Raw genomic sequence first — 8399 nt, forward strand, 5'->3', positions numbered from 1 at the left:
AACTTTTGAGTTTAGTTCCTCTTTAAGGGGTTGGTACCGTAACATTTTTTTTTTTAAAGTGTGTTGTGCTTAAAAAAAAAACACAAACTAACAGAAATTTTACCTTACATAAAAAGGGTTGTCCACCTTTTTATGTAAAGTGAAATTTCTGAGTTAGTAAATCACAGTAAATGATGTGATAATGGACTTTGTTCAGCGCTGCATAATATGTTGGTGCTATATAAATACTGGATGATAATAATAATGCGGCTGTTACAGATCACAGCGTGGTTCCCAAAAGTGAAATTTTGCTGGATTTCACTTGTGCCTGTTGTCTTGTTGATGTGTGATTTGCTGTGCAGCCAGGAGCTGTCAGCTGAGCAGTTCATGCCAGAAATCTGTCAAAATTCTCCCTATCCATGTAGATTTCTGCATGAACTTCTCCTTATCTGGAAACTTCAAGGCTACAGCACCCAACCTTCAAGTCTTTTTATATGGCAGCAGCATGACCAGCTTGTTATGTGATTTATCTCCTCACACTAAAACACACCAGTGATGACAATGACACAACACACTGCCGTACTGCTGCCAGACCTTCTGCTCAGGTCCACCTGCCTCTACCCAGCATGCCGCGCGCGTCCCCTCTGCCTGGAGCCCCTCCTCTCCGGGGTGACGTAGAGACGAGCGGGTCACGTGACATGTCGGTGGCCCTATTTCTGTTGTGTTGGTAGCTGAGGGAGCGGAAAGCCTGGAATTTGGAGCCGGGACGGTGTGCGGATATGAGGGCGGGATAACGGGACAACGGGACGTCTCCGGTATAGGTGAGTGGGAGCAGAGACACGCCTGGTGTTTGTGTACAATGACAATGTGGAGGGTGAGAAGGGAGAAGGTACCGGTGCGGTGTATGGTGTACATGTCAGGGTGACACCGCTATCTATTCCCTCATTGCGGGTCAGCTGGGAGGAGTACAACGTATTGTAAAGCTTATGGAATTATTAGGGTGGAATAGCGGAATCCTCTCATTTTCCCTTCACATTGGTGAGATGGTTGTCACTAGAACAGATGTCCCCATCACCACATTCCTCCTCGCTTCCTGTCCTAATGACAGCTCCAGATTTTGGATTTTTGTTCCCAATGACCAGCGGTAGGACAATCCGGAGGATTCATCTCCATACAAAGACACAAGCAGCAACAAAAACCGGATGGAGGTGCTAACCCATCTCATTTACACTTGGTGACAATGTTCACCTATAGATGGCTGATTGTCATAGAGAAACTTGTCAAATTGTCATTGTGCCCCCAAAAATGTCCCCGGGTCCTGCTGGCTTTATATTCTCTGCGTGGCATTGACCATGCTATTCATGTCCATGTGCAGGACTTACATCTTTATTGGCTGAAGAGGAGCAATGAGATGCAGAAGATTTTACTTGTATGTAAATTTTATGCAAACTAACTTTAAACTGAGCCAATCAAATGCTTTGTTAGTATTATATTATTGTTCATTATAAAAATAAATTGTATTTATAAATAGGGATGCAAGCAATGACAGAATTACCATCTCTTGTCAGTGGCAAATATGTCCGCTTTGGTGCATGGTAAGATAATTATTCCAAATACCCACAAGGAAAATTCAGCTTTGCTTTAAAAGACAGCTTCAGTCACCATCAACACATTTTTCTAGTAGTGCTGAAATGAACAAATTTCCTTCTCTGGTGCCACAACCCCCCACACACTATCCCCGGTGAATTGTACTTTCAGTGCTGATAGAGTGATATCTCTCATTCACTGATGTGTTTTTTCTCATTGGCCAATCCCAGAGCACCTTGTATTCTATGAACATTCAGTGATTGGCCAAGGGACTAATGACAGGGTGATGGTGAATGAGAGCTGGCACCGTCCCTGTTGCTGGGTTGTTGTACTATTCACTGGGGATAAATGTCTCTTTCTTCCTATGTGCAGTGATGGGAACAGTAAGGAAATATTAAGGAGATGTCATTCTTTATGTGTTGATAGTGGCTGGCATTGTGTGTTAACTTACATTGGAAGTGCATGAAAATGTGCAAATGTTGAGATGAAATTTTTAACTTTTCTTTTGCACATCATCACATCACATATATTCTAAAGGCGCATCATCAAAAAAATCAAATCATTTTTGGCATGTCATGTATTACCATGCAGTGCTCAACCCAGAAATGTTTTTAGTCTGTGTGGAAAGAAATTGTAGGCAGGTGGAAGCCCCTGTATTGTGACCAAACTCATCAGTTACACCTCCCCCCCCCGCCAGAACAGCCCGGTGGTTGCTGAAAAGTGCCGGATGGTGCGCCCGGCTAAAGGGATCTGGGGAGAACACTGCCATGTGTTATAACATATAGGTTTGAGCGCTCCCCAAGCAACTCTTCTAGATGTCACAATTTATAATAAAATGTTGCATAGTATCCATTTTCCAGGCTTATGTTAATTATTAATAATGACAGACTCATTATATATTTACTCAAGTATAGAAAACACTGTACAAAGAGGAAAAGAGAACCAGTCATGCTATGATTTTTTTATGTGTATCAAAAATTGTGGCGTGTAAAGTTATCTGTATGTGTTTGTGATGTAATCGTGTTTGATGATGGAACTCCATCAGAAGAAATATGAATGTGTCAGTCATAAATTTTTAATTGTAATAGTTGTATTGTTGATGATGTCTGTATCATTTGTGAATTATGGGCTGAGTATGTTCTGAGGTCTAGTTTTATTAATTTTTACCTGATTTATCATGGGGTGAGTATTTTGTGATACTCACCTTTACTCTGAGTGAATATTGATTCACCAATGTCCCTAGAAGCCTAAGAGAGTCATCAGTCTCTTGTGTATTCCTTCATGAAATCCCAGTCACCATGGTGACAACCAATTGACCAGGAAATGTCCCATCTGCTCCATATGGAAACCCTTGTTATCCTTATGTTCTGATTACACGGGTCCAGCACTATTATGTACTGGAGGCATTGATGGCTGCGCTTCTCTGGATGTGAATCCCGCAGAGCTGGGACACTGAGTGTAGGTATTGGCTGCTGTGCTATGTAAAACAACATGTCCTGGGGGGACTGGGGATTCCACAGATCTGCTGCATTGATTTAAATTGGGGAAACCTTACGAAGTGAGTAGAGACTTACAAGTCAGACAGGCTTAGGCTGATGTCTACCATGGAAGAACACAGACCTAAGCTGATGTCTACTATGGAAGAAGAACCAGGCCAGCTAAACAACTTCATTATAATATGTCCTCAGCAGGAAAGAGTTTTATTGCAGGAGGACACATCAAACATACAACATACTTACCTGCCTGTTCACAATCTCAAAGTACAATGAGCTGCACATATGACAGGTATCCCAACATCTCCGGGTCCAACAGGATTCAATGAACTCCCACACAAGGGTTGCTTCCTCGTGGCCAGTAAGATAGTGGAGGGTCGGACACCCAGGAGAGGGCCCAATAAAGATTAAAAAAATTGCATCAGGCAGGTATGTTTTTTTTTATTGGAGGATGAATATTGCTTGTCCCATCTGCAATAACGGACCTGTCTGCTCACAATTATGTAATTTTAGGATTTAGTTCAGCTTTAAAGTGGAATTTAGATAGGTTGTGCGGGTTTAGTTTTGTTTTAAAGCCCAAATAATCCCAAAATTGAACAAGACACATTTCTAAAAAAAAAAAAAAAAAAATCTTAATGAGTGTGAGAATGAGAAACTCGTGTGATTGTTTGGCTGTCTGACCTCTCCTTCCTTTTAGTTTCCTGAAAACAAATTGTGGTCACATAATTCCCACTACTAAGTCCCACTGCGTTGTGTAGGCACATGATTTTAACTGTAATGCAGGAATGTTGAAGAATGTATCCCAGGGTCTATTTTCCTACTTTGGGTGTCAAATCTGATTGTCACCCCCCTCTGGCTGAATTAGGGGCTGAAAGAACATGAAATATAGTGATGTTTCCAAGTTTAATTGCCCCATGAACCAGCTATTCTGTCAACCACTTTGCTTCTATACTTTTTATCTACTCGCCAACATGGTAGTTACTAGAATTTGCATTGTTCAATTATGGGTTTAGATGGACTTAAAGAAAATGTTTTCAGAGATCAACTTCAGGTTTAGCAAAGCTGCCTATGAATCACGTAAGTGGAGTTTAAGTGCACGAATGTTGTAGATATATATTTAGTGTACGGTGTTCATTCCTTCTCCAGGTAACATTCATTCCATTGACTGTAATAAATATTTAGATGCAGTTATTGTTCCAAGAAGAAGCCTGATCCTTCTTTTTTGTTTGCATTAAATACCAGATTACAGTATGTGGGGGTGTTGCCTGTAGATGTCAGTAACATTATAATTCTGATTCTATATTCTGCACCAGAAAATTGATTGCAGTCTCTACTAGCTACTCATGTTGGGTTTGCTGGCCTGTTTTCCTAGCACCCTTGTTCCCAATGTTCAAATGTTAATGTAATGTCGTTTTGGGTATGAGCTGAGTGATTTTCTTCCCTACAGCCAGAACTGGGGGCTTATATGGCCAAATGTCTGGCCCATACACTGTTCTGAGGGAAGAGGCTCCATTAAAAAGTAACTAGTAATTGTAGACTCTAGTCTGAAGAAAGGACAGAAAATGACTTGTTAAGGGTAACCAGCAAACCAATTAAAACCCACTAAGTGTAGCTTCAGTAAAAGTCTAGTTACTTTTTAAAAATTCAGTTTAACTGCAGATTTTACACAGAGCTGACGCCAGCCTACCCAGGAATTCAGATGGGGCTTCAGCAGGTGAACAGTGTGGAAGGAGAGCACAAACGCTTAGCTATGATGGGCCAGTACTAATTTATTCTAAGCTGCATTACTGGTGTAAGTGACTTCATTAATGCAACACACAAAGTCTGTGCAGATCTATGGGTGTAGCTTAATGTTGCATGTATTGTCTTTTGTAATTTGGCAATTCTTTTTATAAACAGGATCAACTGGTGTGACAAGACACAGCTAATTTAATTTCTGACTACAATTATCTGCCCTAATTTGTTTACTTGCCATCTCAACTGGAGTGCCAATATTTACCCAATGAGCACAGTTTAGTACTGTGTATTCTTGATCTTTTTAAAGTGGGAGAACATCTTGAAATAATTTTCAGGTCTTCAAGGAACCCCTATCTATATCTATAACTCATATTACATTAGTTTGGTGGTCAGTAGAAATAATGCCACTTGCAAAGCTTTCCAGTGAAAAGAATGTCACCCTTACAGATCGCCAAAAGATCATTGGTGTTACTTGGAGGTACAAACTGCTCATTGCTTGAGGAAACCTGGTTGAGAAACACTGGTTTAGCAGATTATTATATTTTAGTGTACATTTCTAAGCTGGTAATGGCCAATTATAAGTATATATGCAGAGTTTAAAATTTACTGTGTCATTTGTATTGTATGCTTTGTCATGTAGTGACTTCTAACCCTGAAACTGTTCTGTAATTGGGTTGCCTTTTTCACTTCATAAATTTGAGGCAGTGCAGAGAAGCATTAAATGACCATGTTTTTTTAGATTGGTGTGTCTGTGTATGAAGCATGCAAACTAGTAGAGGGGGTGAATTTGCAGGAAGAAACCTTCAAGCTTTGTGGAGCAATTGTCCAAATATGTGGGCTGCAGTAACATTGATTCTGCGACAGTTTGTGAACAGAGCTTTTCTGGCAGTGTAGTTGTTAAAGTACAAGGTTTTTAGGGACAACTTCTGTGGTATGCAGAAGTTGACTCTGAGCATCTTTTTTTTAAATTTAAAATGTTTTATGTTCAGCATTCAAATCTATTATTCTTTTCTAGGGTGAAGTTCACCCAATTACTGGTTAACCTGGGAAGCCCCATACCAGTCCCTTGGCAGATTAGTGTTTGCCCTTTGAAACATTCAATGAATGAATACTAGGAAGATAGCAGCTTAGTGTAGACCCTCTCCCTGCCGATTAGGTGCACATGGTGATGATGATTGTTGAATCTAGAGCCTTTTACAGACATTCGATGGACATCAGAGAATTATCGCTGGAAACGAATTCTTGTGATTATTTCCAGTGACTGATACAGCAACATTCGGTTTTATGGAGAGCAGAGGATGAGTCGGTGGCATCCAGCTCTGCTCTCCTCCATAGGAGTGAACAGTGGCTGTTCCTGATCATTTGTTCATCAATCCACCATGGCCATGTAAGTTAAAGGTCTCAGGAATCATGCACTTTTCACTCTAGTTATTGTTCATAATAAAGATGTTCTTGTACATATGTCAGACGATTCTCGTCCAATTATCGCTTCAGGGCTAGTATTAGACGAGAATCTGACATGTGTACAGTGCCCGCCGCAATACAAGTGAAGGGGAGAGAGCACAGCGGGGTGCGGCTTGCTCGCTCTCCTCCCACCCACTCCATTGAGCAGAACAGTGCTGTATGTATAGCGCTCATTCATGCATCTTTCAGTGTTTTGTCATTGAAAAGGACTGAGAAAAATCTTTTCCAATGACAAGTCTTACTTGAGTACACAGCCTGTAGGAAAAGCAGGTTTTGAAATGCATGACGTTGTCCTATAAGATCACTCACACACAATATTTCCAATAATGATAATGAAATGATGGTATTGAGTACTACATATGCATACTGCTGCCTGGCACCTTGGCATGTGTATTTGTTTACAAATGTATTATTTGAGAGGTTATTTACTGTTTTTTATAGAATGATATTCTGTAAACGTATGGTTAAAAGGCAGAACAAAGGACCAAACATTTTCCCTCTCTTGTTTGGCCATAAGACTGGTTTAAGGCTTCTTCTCCCAATCACTCTAATGGCAAGCTTCTGAATTCCAACTGCGAGGATTTCTGTCACAAATAAGTGTTTCTCATTATTCTATACAATATTGAATTATCACAGATGCTTTTTTACTTTTGCACAGAGTTCTGGGTCTCCCTGATGGTCTCTATAGCAAGTTTAGCATAGATATGCATAGATTACTATACTGTATCTCTGCTCTTTTCTCACACAAAGTATTCCATTTTATCCTCTGTGAATTTATGTAACATGAGGACTGACATGGCTATTTATATTCACTTTTAAATGTTTTGACATATTTTGAATGTGCCCTCTTCTCAGGCTTCTCTGTTGTTGATGTTGTTACGGTTTTGCATGTTTCCATTGAGCTGAGGTTTAATCCTGCTTCAAAGGAGCACCCTTGCCCCCATTCCTAAAAATAGTTACTAGGCATTTTTTTCTGCCAAAACATTGTTTATAATGTGATTTGAGTTGCTAACAGCCTAGATGTAAATCAATAGCTTATTGCCAAAAGAAAATTACATTTTGAAAAAAAAAATTACATGTTTTTTTTTTTTTTTTTTTTTTTTTTTTTTTCCAAGGCTGTATTACGCAACTGTGTTTGGTTAAAAATATGTTAGGACCATTTATAAAATTGAGATCGGGTGATGTAGGATAGAAAAAAAACTTGCTGATCTCACTCCTCATGCGGGCATATGCTCGGGCACGTGCAGAAGGTGCGTTCAAGAGCCTCCCTGGATGCGTGACGTAGGTGGTTGCACTTAAAAAAGAAACAAAAAACAGAATTTTTACCTTACACAAAAGTGAAATTTCTGAGTTTAGGTACGCTTTAATGAAGGTGCAGCCGGTAGCTGATGAATCCATCCTTTTGCTCAGAGTTGTGCACTTCCCTCTTAGTCTGTAGTGCTACTGTACAGGGCATTTCAAGATGTTGAAAGTAAGTTTTGCTACGTAATTAGTATTTGGTACTAGTATTTATTACTTGATTACATTTGCTGATGTTTTTATGTCTGCTTGAATTTTGGCTTAAAAGCCCACCTAAATTGGAGTGTTAAATTTTATTTCAGACAGCAGTAAGTACACCTTCTCATAGAATTATTACTAATACTTTACAAGAATAGCTGACTACATTTCACCTTCTGCTTAGGTGACTAATGTCAGGTTTGGCCCTCCCTCTTATATAACCTTTAGTATTGTGTAATGTTGTTGCTTATAAATTCAGTTATTAGCTTTTACCAGAATCAGGGCTGTGGCTATATTAAATAGGCCATACTAGGATTAGGACGGGGGGAGTAAAGTGTCTCTTAGCACAATTTCACAATCTTTTGAATATCTGCATTTAAAAACTTTTTTCCTGTAGAGCCTTTTAGCCCCACCCACATGTATTATAAACAAAGAAGATGCACCCCATCTTTTAGGGTATAATCCTGGTTCAAGCCTTCCTCCTTGCCTTCCCCTGATATTCATGAATGTTCCACGCATTGGTTTGTTACAAACTCCCACAGCCATGTAGTAACTGTGCTATGCTGCTGCCTCTGCTAATAATTTAATTATTACACCAAATAGTATCAGTCTCCTTTCCAAAAGCATTTCTTTTCATTTGTA

At 39.7% G+C, this 8399-nt stretch overlaps 1 protein-coding gene across 1 annotated transcript in view; it reads left to right on the plus strand.

Annotated features, from left to right (window-relative positions):
- Positions 1-773: 773 nt before the first annotated feature.
- Positions 774-8399, plus strand: part of CNST (consortin, connexin sorting protein) — a 59575-nt gene continuing 51949 nt past the window's right edge. Inside the window, exon 1 of the mRNA XM_072410251.1 lies at positions 774-800. The gene's annotated coding sequence lies outside the window, so the exon portion shown is untranslated. The remainder of the gene's footprint in view (positions 801-8399) is intronic.

The sequence above is a fragment of the Pyxicephalus adspersus genome, chromosome 4, assembly GCF_032062135.1.
Source record: "Pyxicephalus adspersus chromosome 4, UCB_Pads_2.0, whole genome shotgun sequence".
NCBI lineage: Eukaryota > Metazoa > Chordata > Amphibia > Anura > Pyxicephalidae > Pyxicephalus > Pyxicephalus adspersus.